The 17,805-nt window shown below is 36.4% G+C and overlaps 1 non-coding gene across 1 annotated transcript; it reads right to left on the bottom strand.

The window, feature by feature from the left end:
- Positions 1-2,764: 2,764 nt before the first annotated feature.
- On the bottom strand, positions 2,765-2,873 carry LOC112768109 (small nucleolar RNA R71). The gene has a single exon (XR_003185547.1). It is a non-coding gene; the product is annotated as a small nucleolar RNA R71 (small nucleolar RNA).
- Between the last annotated feature and the right edge of the window lie 14,932 nt (positions 2,874-17,805).

Below are 17,805 nucleotides of genomic sequence, written 5' to 3'. Positions count from 1 at the left end.
GCAGTGCATTTCATCCACTAATGGGCGTTCAATGCCCATTCTCCAAGTTGAACGCCAGGCTTGGACGAAGCACTCAACTAAAGTGGGCCCAAAGTGGATTTTAGCAATCCTTAGCTTATGCAGTCTTATATCTTTGTACTTTTTAATTTAAAATTAACAATTCTTAGGGTTAGTATTTACTATTTAAAGAGGAGATCACTTAGGATTAGAGAGATCAATTGGTACAACATTAGACAGATCTTCTCTATTTTTTTGGTAAATTATGAGCAACTAAATCTCCAGGTTAAGGTTAGGAGCTCTGGTTGTCCTATGGATTAATATGATTACCTCTCTATTTTAATATATGTTTGGTTCCATTCTATGATGTATTTTCATTCTTCAGCTAATGAACCTGGGGTGGAACGAGAGTATGACCCCTTATTCTACATGAGTTCTTGCGAGTTCTGACCCGGATAGTATTGTGCTAAAGCTTGAGAATATATATCCTAAACCAATAATTTATCTAGGCTAATTGGGATATGTGACATATAATCTCATTTGTTATGGGTAATGAGGTTTCTGTGGCACTAAGGCTAGAACACTGAGCTTCATTCTCCGATTCGGAAGATCTGACCTTGTCTGTGGCGTTTTGAGTAGGATCAAAGGGGAGTGAATTGCATGGGCTTCATCCTTGTTCATATTAAATGACCATTGACAACAGCGTTTGATATGGATTAGAGGAGATTAACTTGCTGAGAGGACAGGAGTTAATCACTTACAACTTTGCCACAGAATGAATCATTCATTGTTAAAGTAATCTGTAAGAAGTATTAATCTGGAAAGATATAGCATCTCCAAAGCCTCAACTGATTTCTCATTATTGTTTCTACATTAATTTTGTATTGCTTTCTTTATTTTCTTGTTTATGCGCATTCAGCAACAATAATTATCTTTCTATCCACTTGACTAAGATCAGCAAGATAACCACTGCTTGCTCAATCCAACAATCCTCATGGGATCGACCCTTACTTCCTTGAGGTATTACTTGGAGGACCCGGTGCACTTGCCGGTGAAGTTGTGCAAGTTCAATTTCACGCACCAAGTTTTTGGCGTCGTTACCGGAGATTGTTCAAAATTGACAAACTGCCGGTTGTCTTGCTCCTTAAATCAGGTACTTTTAACTAGTCTTTCTTTTGTTTGTGTTTCTTGTTAAAATTTTCAAACTTTCTTTGTTTCTTTTCGAAAAATTTTTCAAAAATTCATCTTTAGTAATCTTTTTCTTTTGTTTGAGCCTTGTGTCAAATCTTAAGTTTGATATCCTTTTGGTTTTGCTGATTTTTCTTTGCCTGATTTTTCGAAAATTGTTCTTGGTTTCTTTCCTTTTTGTTCGAAATTTTTGTGTTATTTTCTGTTATTTGATTTCAAAATTTTGTCTTTGAGTGTTTTTCCTTTTTTATTTTTTCAAAATTAGTTCTTTGATTTCAAAATTTTAAGTTTGGTGTCTGTCTAGTGTTTGTCTTTTCTTTTTAATTTTTTTGAAAAAAAATTATATATATATATATATATATATATATATATATATTTTTTTTTTTTTCCAAAAATATTTGAATCTTTTTTTTCCTTCTTGATTTAAAAATTTTTGTAAGTTAGTGTCCCGTTAGTCATCTTGTTGTTTAAATTTAATTTTATTGTTATCTTTTTTTATCTTTGATCCTTATCATATCTTTTTCTTTGATTTTCAAAATTTTGTTATCTTATCTTCATTTTAAATTCAATTTTTAAAAGTTTAGTATTTTGTTAGTTCCTCTTTCTTCCAAATTTAAATTTTAAAATCTTTATATTTTAAAACTTATCTTATCTTGTTTCTTTCTTTTTACTTTTTTTTCCAACTTTCGAATTTTAAAATCTCTCTTTGAATTTCTCCTTTTAATTTTCAAAAATTTTCAAAATCAAATTTTCTATTTTTTTTATTTCAAATCTTGTTAGTTAACTGTTTGTTTTATTGGTGTCTCTTTAATTCTTCTTTCTCTTTCTTCTTTTTCAAAAATCTTTAACCTCTTTCTTTCTCTTTATTTTCAAAATTTCTTAAATTAAAGACACCTTTATTTTTGAATTCTTTATTTCTTTACTTCATCTTCTTTGATTTCTTTATTTGAGTTTTTAACAGGGAGTCCTCTATACTCTGACATAGAGACTTCTTTCTTTTTTCTCTTCTTGGTTTCTTTCTTCTTGTTTATGGGTAGGAATATGGATAGAAAAGTCCTTTTTGATCCTGATCTTGAACCTAAAAGAATCTTAAGGAGACATCTGCAACAAGCCCAAGCTAACAGAGCCAGAGGGAATCTCACAGAAGCTCTTGAGCAAGAAGTTGAAGATATAACCATGGCAGCTAATCCAGAAGCTGGAGGAGATGTAAGAAAGGTCCTTGGATCTTACACTACACCCACATCTGACTTCTATGGGTGCAACATTCCCATACCTACCATTGGTACAAACTACTTTGAGCTAAAGCCTCAACTGGTCACTCTAGTACAACAGAATTGCTAGTTTTATGGACTCCCACAAGAGGACCCCAACAAATTCATCTTAGATTTTCTACAGATCTATGACACTGTCAAGAGTAATGGAGTAAATTAAGAGGTTTACAAGCTCGTGCTCTTCCCCTTTTGTTGTAAGGGACAGAGCAAGTCTCTGGCTGGATTCTCAGCCTAAGGAGAGCCTGGACACATGGGAGAAGGTGGTCAATGGATTCTTGACCAAGTTTTTTTCACCTCAGAAGCTGAGTAAACTTAGGGTGGAAGTCCAGACTTTCAGACAAAAAGAAGGAGAATCCCTCTATGAAGCTTGGGAGAGGTACAAGCAGATGATTACAAGATGTCCTCCAGACATGATCTCAGAGTGGACCATGTTAGAGATCTTCTACAATGGCCTCTCTGAGATGTCTAAAATGTCATTAGACAACTTTGTTGGTGGCTCACTCCACATGAAAAAGATGCCTGAGGAGGCACAGGAGCTCATAGACATGGTTGCCAACAACCAATACATGTACACTTCTGAGAGGAACCCTGTGAACAATGGAGCGGCCCAAAAGAGAGGAGTCATAGAAGTGGACACTCTGGACGCCATTTTGGCTCAAAACAAGCTCATGTCCCAGCAGATCAATATGATCTCTCAGCACTTGAGTGGGTCACAGAGTTCAGCTGCTTATTTTCCAGAGGCAGCGTATGAAGTAGACACTCGCGACACTGTATGGACCACCATGGAGGAGGTAAACTACATGGAAAACTCCTCTAGAAATTCCAATAACAATACCTATTTGAATACTTTCAATTAGGGATGGAGGAACCACCCTAATTTCGGGTGGAGAGATCAGTAGAGGCCTCAACAAGGCTTCAGCAACAATCAGGGTAAAACAAATCAAAAGAAGTTCAACAACAGACCTTTTCAACCCTCTCAACAGCAGATGGAGACTCCCACACAGAGCCTCTCTGACCTGGCTATAATAGTCTCTAACCTCTCCAAGACCACTCACAGTTTTATGGCAAAAACTAGGTCTTCCATTCGGAACCTGGAGATACAGGTAGGTTAGCCGAGCAAGAGGATACCAGAGACTCCCTTCAACACTCTTCCAAGCAACACGGAAGTAAATCCAAAGGAAGAGTGTAAGGCCCTCACTATGGAAGTTGAGGCCAAACCTAAGGAGGAGCCTGCTATTGAGGAACTAAAGGAGATCAAGGCTCAAGAGGAGACTAGGAGTGTCCTCATGCACGCCCCTATGAAGACGGAGGAGCCTGAAGAGCATCCCTCTCCAAACGTACAGGAGGAGCCTGATGATGAGCAACTTGCTCAGTTCTTAGCAGTTCTCAGAAAGCTGTAAGTCAACATCTCTTTTGCAGAGGTGTTGGAAAAGAACCCCCCTTTATGGCATGTCTAAAACGTATAATCGCCGACAAGAAGACCTTAAGGGGAGATGCGATTGTGGTACTGACCAAGGAGTGCAGTGCCTTAGTCCAAAAGAGGCTGCCTTAGAAGCTGTCAGACCCCAGAAGCTTCCTTATCCCCTGCACTATAGGGACCATCACATTTGAGAAGGCATTGTGCGACTTAGAATCAAGCATTAATCTTATGCATTTCTCTATGATGAGGAAGCTAGAAATTCAAGAGGAGCCCACTAGAATCTCACTAGAGATGGCAGATAAGTCCCTGAAATGGGCATTTGGTATGGTGGAAAATGTCCTTGTGAAGGTTGAAGACTTTTACCTCCCGGCGGACTTTGTGATACTTGACACTGGGAAGGACAGGGACAACTCCATCATCCTTGGAAGGCCTTTCCTGGCTACTGCAAAGGCCTGAATTGATGTAGAAAAAGGAGAGCTAATCCTGAGGTAACATGAGGATCACATCCTGTTTAAGATCCCCAACCCTCAGTCTCTATCAGATAAAGGAGGTACTACTATGCAACACTTAGTGTTTTAGCCCTCTCTCTCAGTGTAGAGTTTTACAGAGCCCCTGACATCAAACCTAAGTTTGGTGTTGGGCATTCATCACCAGCTACTAAGAAAGGAGGCACCAAGAAAAAGGTACCCAAAGGCTGGAACAAGAAGATTCTGACTGAAGACTTCTCACCTGGTATGAGAGTTGTCTTCACTATAAGTCCAGTAATTCCACACACTGGGAACTGGATTCTGTCTCTGGGGCATGTTGAGCTGATTCATGAGTGTACAAGAAGAAAATTCACCATGAGGGGTGAAGATTTGAGCTCCTATGAACCTCCGTAAAGGAGCTATCCGTTAAGCTAATGACGGTCAAGAAGCGCTTGTTGAGAGGCAACCCAACCATATGTATAGTATCTTTATTTTCTTTCTTTTCATTTATTTTAGTTTGATTTCATATTATTTTCTTTTCTATTAATTTCCATAGTTTTCCCTTGCTTTTTAATGTTTGTGATCATGTGTAGCATCTAGAATAGGAACATGAACGCGTAGGAGTGAAAACAGAACACCCTGGAGGTACCCCTTATTGGCGCCCAACGCCAGAAGGGAAAGGAGAGCTGGGCATTCAACGGCCATACAGGAGCAGCTCTGGACTATTTTCTGGTCCCCTTCGGGCGTTGAACGCCCATTCTTGGCGTTGAACGCCCCACTAACTAATTAAAAAAAAAATTGTCCCTGCTTGGCGTTCAACGCCTAAACCTGGCGTTGAACGCCCAAGAGGAGGGAGCTCAGCATTTGAAGCTTCTTAAAGCCAGTGGGTCCTACCCAACCACCACCTACCCCACCTATCATTCACTCCCTTCCTTCTCTCTCCTTTTACACCTAATATACCATCCACATTCATCCATCACATCCTAATCACATTTCCTTCTTCCCGATACACATTCATAAATCCCATCAATTCCTTTCCTACCAACCCACCCACTTTAAAATTCAAACCTTCCCCCCCATTCTTCCCTCCCATATGACCGAACCACACCCCCACTCCACTCCTATAAATACCTCTTCATTAAAAGTACTAGGTGGGAGACACCCCAGCATGGTAACCTCTTTCCATTCTCTTGTGTATATAGTTGATGAATGAATTAAGTTGCCATTGTTAGGTAATTTCTTGCTTTGATATCACTCTTGTATATATTGCCTTAGGTGTTAGTTGTTTGGGCAGATTTATGCCTTAAGTTATAGTTTACTTGTTTTGAATTACATTTTTTTGGTTTGAATTGCTTAGTTGCATGTTTCAATAGTTTTAGAAGTTAGAAATTTTATTAATTTTGAATTTTGGTTGGTGTTAGACATGTAAATAGTGGGCAGGAGAACTTTGTTTCTATTTTATGCTTCCTTAAAAAAAAGAGTAACTATGTGTACGCATGCTTAATGGCGCATATGCATGGCACTGAATTTTGCCCAAGATGCATATGCATACATTGTTCACGTGCGCAATGGGCCCAGACAGAAGCTACTCTCCACATACACACTGCTTGCATACGCAAACTACTCCCACCCCTCCTCATTATGCATATGCATGAATAATTATGCGTATGCATACCCTTCTCTTTTCTCTTTTTCTCTTCTGCTCTCTTTTTTTCTCTTCTTTTCCTCATTCAACCACCATCCATCATCATCATTTACCATCCAGCATCATTCCCATTAGTTAGTTAGTTAGTTTTACTTTCTATTTCAGTAGATTAGGTTGTTAGTTTATGTTAGATTTTGGTGATAAGTGTTGGATTATTGATTTAATTTGCTGTTTTTGATGCTAAAATTATTATTTGTTGGATTTCTTTGTTGAGGTCATAATTTGTTGCTTGGTGTTGAATTTTGCTTCTTTGATACTTTTACATACCAAGTACTTATGACATTGCCTTCCAAGCTTTCTAAATCTTTTAGATTCAGTGAATTCACTTGCACATTAACCAATGTCCATTCATCATCCATTTCACAAATGCTTGATTCTTGCTTGAATACTTTTTTGCTTGATTCTTAACCTATTAGTTTTCTTTGAAGTATTTCAAGCACACAAGAACGGGTGAAGTGCATGCTACTTTTGTGTAGTTGTGACACACTATTTTCATCAATGTCACAACCTTATTAACTCACTTCATTTTAGTGATTCTTACCTCATTCCAACAATCTATGCTTCCTCGCTTTTGTATTTATTCGTCTTACTATCCTGTTTTCTATCTTTCAGGATGAATTTCCATAAGCAAAAATGGAAGCAGAAGAAAGAACACACATCAGCCGGTTGATCCACCAATTGAAGATGGCAATCCCTAAAGTCGCCGTATCCCCCTTTCTCATATTTGAATGCACTAAGGACGGTGCAAACTTTTAAGTGTGGGGAGATCGTCTGACCAATCGGTCAATTTTTGGGTGACAAATTTCTAATCCTAACACTTTCACATTTCATTTATTTTTTTTTCTATTATTAGGTCTTTTAGAATTCTTAGTTGCATTGTCTTGATTTGCATATATATAATAAGCTTAGTCAAAACAATGAAATTTTCCAAGACCATTCCGATATAGGGCATTGACATCCTAATTTATTTGAGTTAAATATTTTTTTTTCATTGAAACTTGGTTGGATATATATTGTGAAACATGATTTTTGAGCTAAGAACACATAAGTTTATGAGTTTTGAGCCTAATTGTGTGGTTACATCATATAACCACTATTTTTCTTCTTGTGTGTATTATTCTCTTTCTATGATTGTAATCTTTTATTTGTTTGATTTTTTATGTCCATTATTTTGTATATGAATACATTTATATGATTGAGGCCTTGATTTCAATTAGCTCACTTACCCAAATAGCCTTACCCTTTTATCCACCTTTCTTAACCAATTTTGAGCCTATTTTAATCCCCTTTTGTTCTTAATTTTAGTACATCATACTCTTAAGTGAAAAATAATAAATGTCCTTAATTTAGATTTTTAATTAGCTTAGACTAGTGAAAGTGTGCAACATATAAGTGTGGGGAAGTTTGGAGACATAGGTTGAGATAAAAGTGTATTTTGAGTTTTCGTTGAAGATTTTGGGAATTGGGTACATACTCATGCATTAAATGTTTAAACATATGCATTGATACTTTTATATATATTTTATTTTGAAAAAAAAAGAAAAAAAAAATAAAAAGAAGATAAAAAAAAGGAATAAAAAATTCTCCAAAGAAAAGTAATAAGAATAATGCATATAGGATGTAAATTGAAGAGAATGCATGAGTGTATGAAAAAGTGAAGAATGGATAGTTGGATTTGCATTTGAATTATGTAGGTTGTTATGTGTGTTTGGTGAGAGTTTAAGTTAATCAAAGATTTAAATTTCAAACTCACTTGACCATATGCTTCCTTACCTTGACCCTAATCCCATTACAACCTTTGAAAAGTCCTCATGATATTTGTATGCATGTATTGAATAATTGTTGATTATTAGATAAAAAATAAATCTTGAAAATCATGATTAGAGGAGAATTGAGTGAATCAACCCTATACACTTGAGCAACTATAGCGTATACACATCTAGTGAGGGGTTCAAATGCTCAATTATATGTTTTCACCTATGATCATCTCTTATCCTGCAAGTTTATAAATTCTTTTCTAGAACTTAATTCAATTGTGGATTTGATTTGATTGTTATTGCCTTAGCCCTTATGTTCATATATGCTTTTTTGGAAAGTGATTTATTTTGACTAAGTAGTTGCATTTATGTATATCGGTTGCATATAGGTAGTTTACTTTCAATAAAAATTCATACCCCTTAGTCTATCCTTCTTGAGTTTAGCATGAGGGCATGCTATTGTTTAAGTATGGGGAGATTGATAAACCACAATTTTATGGTTTATCTTGTATTGAATTTGGTGAATTTTATCAACTTTCCTACATTTATTCAATGAAATAGCATGGTTTTGTGAATTCTTCCTTAATTGTGCTTAAGAGTAAAAATATACTTTTTTGGCCTTTAATTTGCTAATTTTAATTTCACTTCTATTCGATCCTTGATGTGTTTGTTTAAGTGATTGAAGTTTTAGAAGGCAAGGATGGATTGGAAGGATGAAGGAAAAGCATGCAAAAGTGGAGGATTCATGAAGAAGTGAAGGATTTGCTAAGCCATCAATCTTGACCTCTTTGTACTAAACTGATAATAACTTGAGCTATAAAGCTCCAAATGAGGCGATTTTAATGGCATTAGAAAGCTAACATCTGGAGCTTCAAAATGATATATAATTTGCTATGGTGGACATGTGTTAAGATGTCCGCATACATAGCCAAATTGCCGGATACACCTAATCTGCGTACGCAGCCTGAATACAACGTCTATGCGTACACAGGCATATAGTATCCGTACGCATGCTGAGAAAAATATGCCTCATTAATGAGAACATGTGACCGGCAATTTTTGAAGCATTTTGAGTCCAATACAACCCATTTATGATGCTATTGAACCAGGAATTGAAGGGAAATGAACCAAGTAGTGTAAGTTTAGGTTTTTACCATGTTTTAGGCCAATTCTAGAGAGAGAAGCTCTAACTTCTCTCTAGAATTTAGGGCTTCTTAGTTTAATTTCTCTTTAGATTTAGGATTTAATCTTGTGTTAAGTTAGTTTTCTTTACTTTTTATTGTTCCAGCATCTTAATTCTCTTAGTTCCTCTTGTTAATTTCTCATTTTTGCCTCTTTAGTTTTATGAACACTCTTGTTAATTTCATTTTTTTAATGCAATTTGATATTTTATGTTTCCTTGAAGCATGTTTGAATTATTATTATTATTTTCTTGCAATTGGTAGTTTAGATTTTATTATTCTTGTTATTTTACTATGCTTTCTTTTTATGCCTTCCAAGTGTTTGATAAAATGCTTGGTTGGGTTTTAGAATGGAAGTTTGCATTCTTGGCTTGGGTTGAGTGATTGAAGATTCTTGAGTTGTTAAATTCTTTTGTTGATTGGTGATTGAGGATTGCTAATTGGCTTGAATTTCACTAAAGCTAATCTTTGATTAGGACTTGTGGACAAGAGTTAATTTTGTTCACTTGACTTTCCTTCAATTGTTAGAGGATAACTGAGTGAGAGCAAAAGATAATTACCATCACAATTGAGGATGACAATGAGGATAGGAATTTCAATTCTCACTCCTTGCTAAGACCTTTCTTAGTTGTAAGCTTATTTTCTTGTCATTTACATTTCTTGTCTCTTATTACAAAAATCCAAAAATACCTCATAACTAATAATATACACACTTCCCTGCAATTCCTTGAGAGACGAATCGAGGTTTAAATACTCTTGGTTTATATTAGTTTGACTTAAGTGACAAATAAAATTAAACTTTGATCAAGGGTTGATTGTTGGTTTGGATCTATACTTCGATGGAATTATTCAGTGAAAATTCCTAACCGACATTTATCCTCCATCACTCGTATCCAACTTCGTTATGTTTATCGCTTACGTGAGTGATGCACTTTTCTGTTTAACACTTTGCTTTAAACTTTCTTTCAAAGGATCCTAGATAAACCTTCTTTTCAAATATATTATGTATATTTATATTTTATCCTTAGAGGTCATAGCGTCTCACCATCTCTATTTTACATCCTAGGTGTAAAGCTCTGTATGGTAGGGAGTTACACCTCTTCTCACGCGCGTCAATCTCCCGTCCGTCTCTCTCTCACTCTTCGCAAACTCTCTTTCTTTAGCTTCAATGGAGACGACGGCGAGCTCAGCGGTGGCGGTGGTGGCAAGACGCGACGGTAGTGGTGGCTTCTCCTCCCCTGTGTGCGCTCTCTCTTCTTCGTTCCGTGGTTAAGGTTCGCTGCTTACTCTCCATTGACGGCGACATGACGGCGCGGCAGCAGTGATGCCCGCCAGTGCCGTCCTCCTTCTCTTATCCATTCATTTGCTTCCCGTTTCTCTGTTTCCCTCTACTGTCCCCTATTTATTTCTTTCTTTCATTGCCGTGTGTGTGTGTGTGTGTGTGTGTGTGTGTGTGTGTGTGTGTGTGTGTGTGTGTGTGTGTGTGTGTGTGTGTGTGTGATAGGGGAAAAGAGTTAGTGGCAGCTAGGGTTAGGGGGAAAGGGTTTTGGTGTTTAATTTTTAGGATTAAAGTTTGATTTGGGGCAATTTGAAATTAGAGATATTTTGGTAAATTGAGGTTTGGATAATTTTAATAAAATTTGGGGATATTGTAATTAATTGAAATCTAATTTATTCCCAAGAAATTACTTTAAAAATATTATTTAATTATTAATTTACTACTTAACTCTCTATCAAAAGTATTCTAATTTAAAATATAAGATAATATAATTAATTTTCTCTGTTTATAAAAATTAAAGTATTAAATTCTAAAATCTTAATTATTTAAACTAAATCCTATAAAATTCTTTTTCTTTTACAACTACTAAGTCTTATAATTTAAATATAGAAAATTATTCAATATTTATAAAATTAAGTAAAATTTCTATTTTAATTATCAAAACTTGTTTTAATTACTTTTAATAAAATAATTTTTGAAAATAAAGTTTTTACTGAATAAATAAAGTGAAGTTAGCTCATACTAAGATTTTCCAAAAATTCTGGGTCTTACACACACATCGGTCTTTATCCGTACGCGAGCCACCCCCTCTGTTTGAAAACCCGCATATGCGAAAGGTGCTCTCGCATATACAAAATTGCCAAAATTTGCAGTCATGCGTACCCGGGTGGCATGCGTACGCATGATCATCCTGTTTTGTAAAAGTTACATTTTTGAGTTTTTAACCTATTCTCTAGCTTTCCAAATCTTTATAAAACTTGTTTAGGGTTCGATAGCGAGTTTTCAATCTTTCGAACAAGGGTGAACATGCTGAAGAAGTTAAGTACATATTAAGAAGGATTTGTGAAGTGGTTAACTAAGTTAATGAGGTGTTGGTAACAGTGAATGAGAAATGATTGATAAAGATGATGATAATAATGATGAATTGCGATTGAATGATATATAAATTATTGATGATGATGACATTGATAAATGATGGATTAAAAATCTATTTGGCATGAGCATTTGAATTATCTAAGACACGAGTTTCCCTGGGTAGACGCAGTGGCTTGCCATCACTTGCCTCAGGTTGAGATTTGATACTCTGTTGACTCTCCGTCGCAAGATGTGACCGGACACTTTGACTTCTCGGGTTCCCCCATGGCTAATAAATTAGCTAATAAATTAATTATTAATCAAATAAATTAGAAAATAGAATTTTATTATTAGCTAGTAAGGTAGAACTAATTAAAATAAGAATTTTGACACTAATTTTAAAAAATTTAGCCCAAGATTGGGCCAACGGGCTGAACTAGTTGGACCAGGCCCAAACCGGGCCCATGGCCCATAATATATAAAGGCAAACAGCCACCATTCTCTTTCATTCTTGCCACTTTCATGCTGAACACAAGGAGAGCAAAGAGGGAAGAACAAAACCCTTGTTCTTGAATTCAAACCCTTGTAACTTTTGATCCGGAGCTCCAATTGATGAGCCGTCAGTGGCCACGTGTTCATCTCGGAATTCTATACAAAAACCACTAAACATTTGGTAAGAGAATCACATTTTCTTACCCAGTTCTTCCCTTTTTAGTCCGTGATTTAGGTTTTGGAAATTGAGATATTTTGTGATTTTGATGGTTTAAGGTACTCTAGCAGTGGATAATTGTTAGGTTTCACCCTAATTTCGAGTGGATAAGGTAAAAAATCACTTAACCCTCTATGAATTATTAATTAGAAAATTCTATGTTAATTTTAGTGAATTTGGATTATATTATATTGAATTGGGTGTTTTGGAGTTAAATTAGTGGTCATTGGAAGCTTGAAATTGAATCATGGGAGCTAGAAATTCAGTTGGTGAGGAGTTGGAGCTTTGGAGCTTGAGAAACGGTGGATGATTGAGGCATTTTGAGCTTGGGGAGGAATCGACCAAGGTATGGTCTTGGTTTCTCGTATCTAAAATATAATGTGTCGTGAAAACTTAGGTTAATTGACCGTAAGATAGAAATTGAATTGTTGAAGTTGTTGATGGTTGAGATTGATTAATATGTATGTTGGTTAGTGATTTTGAGGTTGTGATTTGTGCTATTATGAATGATATGTCTAACTTGGTATATGAGATTGATAAATGATAATGATGATATTTTTGAGATGTGGATGTTATTGATGATTTAGGATTGGTTGGTATTTATGAGGTTTAACTAATTAAGATTGTTGTTGGTGAAATAATGTAAATTTTATGGAGATTGATGAAGTGTATATGCATGTTGTTGATGATTTTGTTTAGTGTTGATTTGGATATGGTTATGAATGAATGAGTTATAATAAATTTGAAAATGAAATTATTTTGAGCTTGACCTGGCAAGGTTCGTGGTGGTTTACCACTTGCCCAACTTCGAGATGTACGTGGGGTTCATGGTGGTATACCGTCCACAGGTTTTAAAAGTGAATGTTATGTGGGGTTCGTGGTGGTTTACCGCTCAACTGTATGTATTGTTTTTCCAATTGAAAATCTTGTGAGATTCATGGTGGTGTACAGCTCACAATGGTGTGGTTCGTTGTGGTGTACCACCCACCAGGTGGGGTTCGTGGTGGTCTACCACCCACCGGTTTTCGAGAGGACGATATCTGGGTTAGCTACCGGATGTGTTGGGTTCTGGCAAAGTAACTGATACGTGAGCTCACGACCAGTAGGAAAGGCATGCATGATATGTATTTATGTGACTTGTTTAGTTTTGCATTACTTGGGTTTGCTTACTTGAATATCTATGCTTATTTGCTATATTTGCTATATTTGAATATCTACTTGTGCTTGCCTTGTCTGTTTTGTTTATCTGTGCATCGATGTTTCGGAGGATTGGAGAAAGGGATGATGAGCTTAGGGGTTAAGTTAGGATTTGAGATGGAACCAAGAAGCCTTAGATACCTCACCCTATGGTTTAAAATGTTAGTTTTAAGTTTGAATCTATTGTTGAAAGTTCTAGGATTGCCTTCGCCTTTCCAGGGACCTTATATGTTTGTTATGTGGGTACCGTTACCATGCTGAGAACCTCCAGTTCTCATCCCATACACATTTTGTGGTTTTCATATGCAAGTCAAGCGGTACCTCGCTAAGGCATTATGGGAGCATCTGTCAGCAAAGGATTCTTGAGTTTTGGGTTTATGTTTTGGTATATTGTATACATGGATACATTTATCTCTCCACTATGTATATATTATGCTTTGTCCCTCCTAGAGGTTGACTTGGAGAAACAGGTTTTAGAAATAGTATTTTGGGTTATCCTTGTGTGTGTGTGTGTGTGTGTGTGTGTGTGTGTCTATATATATATATATATATATATATATTGCTCTACTTTTATCCTATTTGTTTTACGCTAACGTTCACGTGAGTATTGCACTTTTTGGTTTAATATTTTGTTTTATCTTTCCTTCAAAGGCTCCTCGGTATAAATTCCTTTCAACTATTCTTAATATATATTTTTACTTTTAGAGGTCGTAATACCTTGCCACCTCAGTTATATGACTTAAGCATAAGACTCTATGTGGTAGGGTGTTAAATTATGGTATCAGAGCAGTTCGTTCCCGTAGAGCCTGGAGAATGGACTGACTATGCTTCTGGGCATACTCTAGGTGTGTGTACATGTTATTTAAGATGTCTGCTTGACATACATAGCATGAATGTTCATGAGCATACTTTTGGAGATTCGATGCACCATACTTGAGATATTAAGACTAATCACCTTAATATCGATTGTTCGGTGTGGATAAGATCCAAAAGGTGTCTCGTGGACGCGAGTGAGGTGATACGGTTGATTCTATGGCTGCCGCTGTACGAGCTACTGTTGACAGGGATGGAATGGATAACGTAGGAATAATGACGAAGGCAGTAATAGATTAGGTGGGGGAGACAACCAAGGATTAGAATTCGTGCAGCAGAACAAATGGTCGATGGCATTTAGTTAGAAAGGTACAGAGATTCAAAGAGTTCTGGTGGAAGCAAGTGAAGGATTAAGTTCTTAGTGGTTGATCATCAGAGTGACGCTGCGGACACACAGTGATTTTGATGGCTCTAGAATTGCAGTGACATAAGTAAGGAGTTTTGGGATAGGAGATTATTTCGAAGATTAAAAATAGGATCGAGGAATGGAAAGTGTGAGTGTGTGATTTAGCTTATAACGGGTTGAATTAGACTAAGAGATTGGAGAACTGATTAGTGTTTGAGATAGCTATGAAGGATTTGAGATTAGTTTGACTTAGATGGAACTCTTGAAGGGTAAGGGAGTTTGCAGTCAATGAGAAAAAGTTAGACAAAACTAAGAATGAAATAGACAGATTTAGCTTAGGCTTGAATTGGGAATAGGGTGTTAAATTGATGTTGGAGAATGACAAAATGAATGGTAAAAGGTCGGTTACATATGAGACGGCGTATATGAAGATTCGAGAGTGAATTTTCGAGGACAAAAATTTTTGTTAGAGGAGTAGGTTGTAAATCCTGAGAAATTAGTAAATAATTAGCTAATAAATTATTTATTAATAAAATAAATTAGAAAATATAATTTTATAATTTAGTGAGGTAGAACTAATTAAAATAAGAATTTTGACACTAATTTTAAAGAATTTGGCACAAGATTGTACCAACGGGCTAAACTAGTTGGACCAGGCTCAAGCCGGGCCCATGGCCCATAATATATAAAGCCAAACATCCACCATTCTCCTTCATTCTTGCCACTTTCACGCTGAACACAAGGAGTGCAAAGGGGGAAGAACAAAACCCTTGTTCTTGAATTTAAATCCTTGTAACTTTTGATTCGGAGCTCCGATTGATGAGCCGTCAGTGGCCACACATTTGTCTCGGAATTCTCTACAAAAGCCACTAAACATTTGGTAAGAAAACAATGTTTTCTTACCCAGTTCTTCCCTTTTTAGTTCGTGATTTAGGTTTTGGAAATTGAGAGATTTTGTGATTTTGATGATTTAGGGATGCTCTAACGGTGGATAATTGTTAGGTTTCACCCTAATTTCGAGTGGATAAGGTAAGAAATCACTTAACCTTCTATGAATCATTAATTAGAAAATTCTATGTTAATTTTAGTGAATTTGGATTGTATTAGATTGAATTGGGTGTTTTGGAGTTAAATTGGTGGTCATTGGAAGCTTGAATTTGAATCATGGGATCTGGAAATTCAGTTGGTAAGGAGTTGGAGCTTTAGAGCTTGAGAAACAGTGGATGATTGAGGCGTTTTGAGTTTAGAGAGGAATCGGCCAAAGTATGGTATCGGTTTCTCGTATCTAAAATATAATGTGTCGTGAAAACTTAGGTTAGTTGACAGTAAGATAGGAATTGAATTGTTGAAGTTGTTGATGGTTGATATTGATTAATATGTATGTTGGTTAGTAATTTTGAGGTTGTGATTGGTGCTATTAGGAATGATATGTCTAACTTGATATATGAGATTGATAAATGATGATGATAATATTTTTGAGATGTGGATGTTATTGATGATTTAGGATTGGTTGGTATTTATGAGGTTTGGCTAATTAAGGATGTTGTTGGTGATAATGTAAATTTCATGGAGGTTGATGAAGTGTATATGCATGTTGTTGATGATTTTGTGGAATGTTGCTTTGGATATGGTTATGAATGAATGAGTTATAATAAATTTGAAAATAAAATTGTTTTGAGCTTGACCTGGCAAGGTTCGTGGTGGTTTACCACTTACCCAGCGTCGAGATGTATGTGAAGTTCATGGTGGTGTACCGTCCACCGGTTTTAAAAGTGAATGTTGTGTGGGGTTCGTGGTGGTGTACCACCCACATGTTTTTAAAGAGAATGTTATGTGGGGTTCATGGTGGTTTATCGCTCACATGTGTGTGTTGTTTTTCCAATTGAAAATCTTGCGAGGTTCGTGTTGGTGTACTCGCAATGGTGGGGTTCGTGGTGGTGTACCACCCACTGGTTTTCGAGAGGACGATATTCGGGTTAGCTGCCGGATGTGTTGGGTTTTGGCAAAGTAATCGACACGTGATCTCACGGCCAGTAGGAAAGGCATGCATCATATGCATTTATGTGACTTGTTTGGTTGACTTGTGATTTGCATATTTGCTTATGAATTTCTACTTGTGCTTGCCTTGTCTGTTTTGTTTGTCTGTGCATCGGTGTTTTGGAAGATTGGAGAAAGGGATGATGAGCTTAAGGGTTAAGTTAGGATTTGAGATGGAACCAAGAAGCCTTAGATACCTCACCCTGTTTATGGTTTAAAATGTTAGTTTTAAGTTTGAATCTATTGTCGGAAGTTCTAGAATCGCCTTCGCCTTTCCCGAGACCTTATATGTTAGTTATGTGGGCACTGTTATCATGCTGAGAACCTCCGATTCTCATTCCATACATATTTTGTGGTTTTTAGATGCAAGTCAAGCGGCACCACGCTAAGGCATTCTGGGAGCATCTGTCAGCGAAGGATTATTGAGTTTTGGGTTTATGTTTTGGTATATTGTATATATGGATACATTTATCTCTCCACTATGTATATATTATGCTTTGTCCCTTTTAGAGGTTGACTTGGAGAAACAGGTTTTAGAAACAGTATTTTGGGTTATCCTTGTGTATATATATATATATATATATATATATATATATATATATATATATATATATAAAGATACAAGTGTAATGCGATTTTCTATTATGCTTTGCTTAGTTTCTTCTTCAGGGCTCCTAGTTATAATTTTATTCAACTATATTTGTATATGTCTTTTTCTTTTAGAGGTCGTAATACCTCACCACCTCTGCTTTATGACTGAAGCGTAAGGCTTTGTATGGTAGGTGTTACAGTATGGTATCAGAGCAGTTCATTCCTGTAGAGCCTGAGAGACGGACTAACTATGCTTCTGGACATACTCTGGGTGTGTGTGTATGCTAATTAGGATATCTAACTGATATATGTGGCATACTTGTTCATGAGGATGCATTTGGGACTTTGAAGCACTAAACTTTAGATATTGAGACTAATCACCTTGATATCACTGGTTTGGTGTGAACAACGACCATATGACATCTTGTGGATGCGAACACGGTCGAGGGAGAGGTCGGAGTAGTAATAAGGAACCCGAAACAACTGCGAATAATCCTATGAACTTCATGGCTACCCTGGAGAATATGGTTGTTGCTATGCAGGCTACTATTAAGGTACTTGGTCAGCAGGTTAATAATGGAAACGGTGGTAACGGCGGAAATGGGTTGATGACCTTATCGACCTTCCTGAAGATAAACCCACCGATCTTTAGACGAACCACAAATTCGATGGCGGCTAAAAATTGGTTTCAGGCGAGGGAACGAGCCTTGCAA

Source organism: Arachis hypogaea, chromosome 17 (assembly GCF_003086295.3).
Source record: "Arachis hypogaea cultivar Tifrunner chromosome 17, arahy.Tifrunner.gnm2.J5K5, whole genome shotgun sequence".
In the NCBI taxonomy this organism is placed as follows: domain Eukaryota; kingdom Viridiplantae; phylum Streptophyta; class Magnoliopsida; order Fabales; family Fabaceae; genus Arachis; species Arachis hypogaea.
The sequence above is the reverse complement of the archived record's forward strand: the minus strand, read 5'-3'. Positions and strand labels throughout refer to the sequence as shown.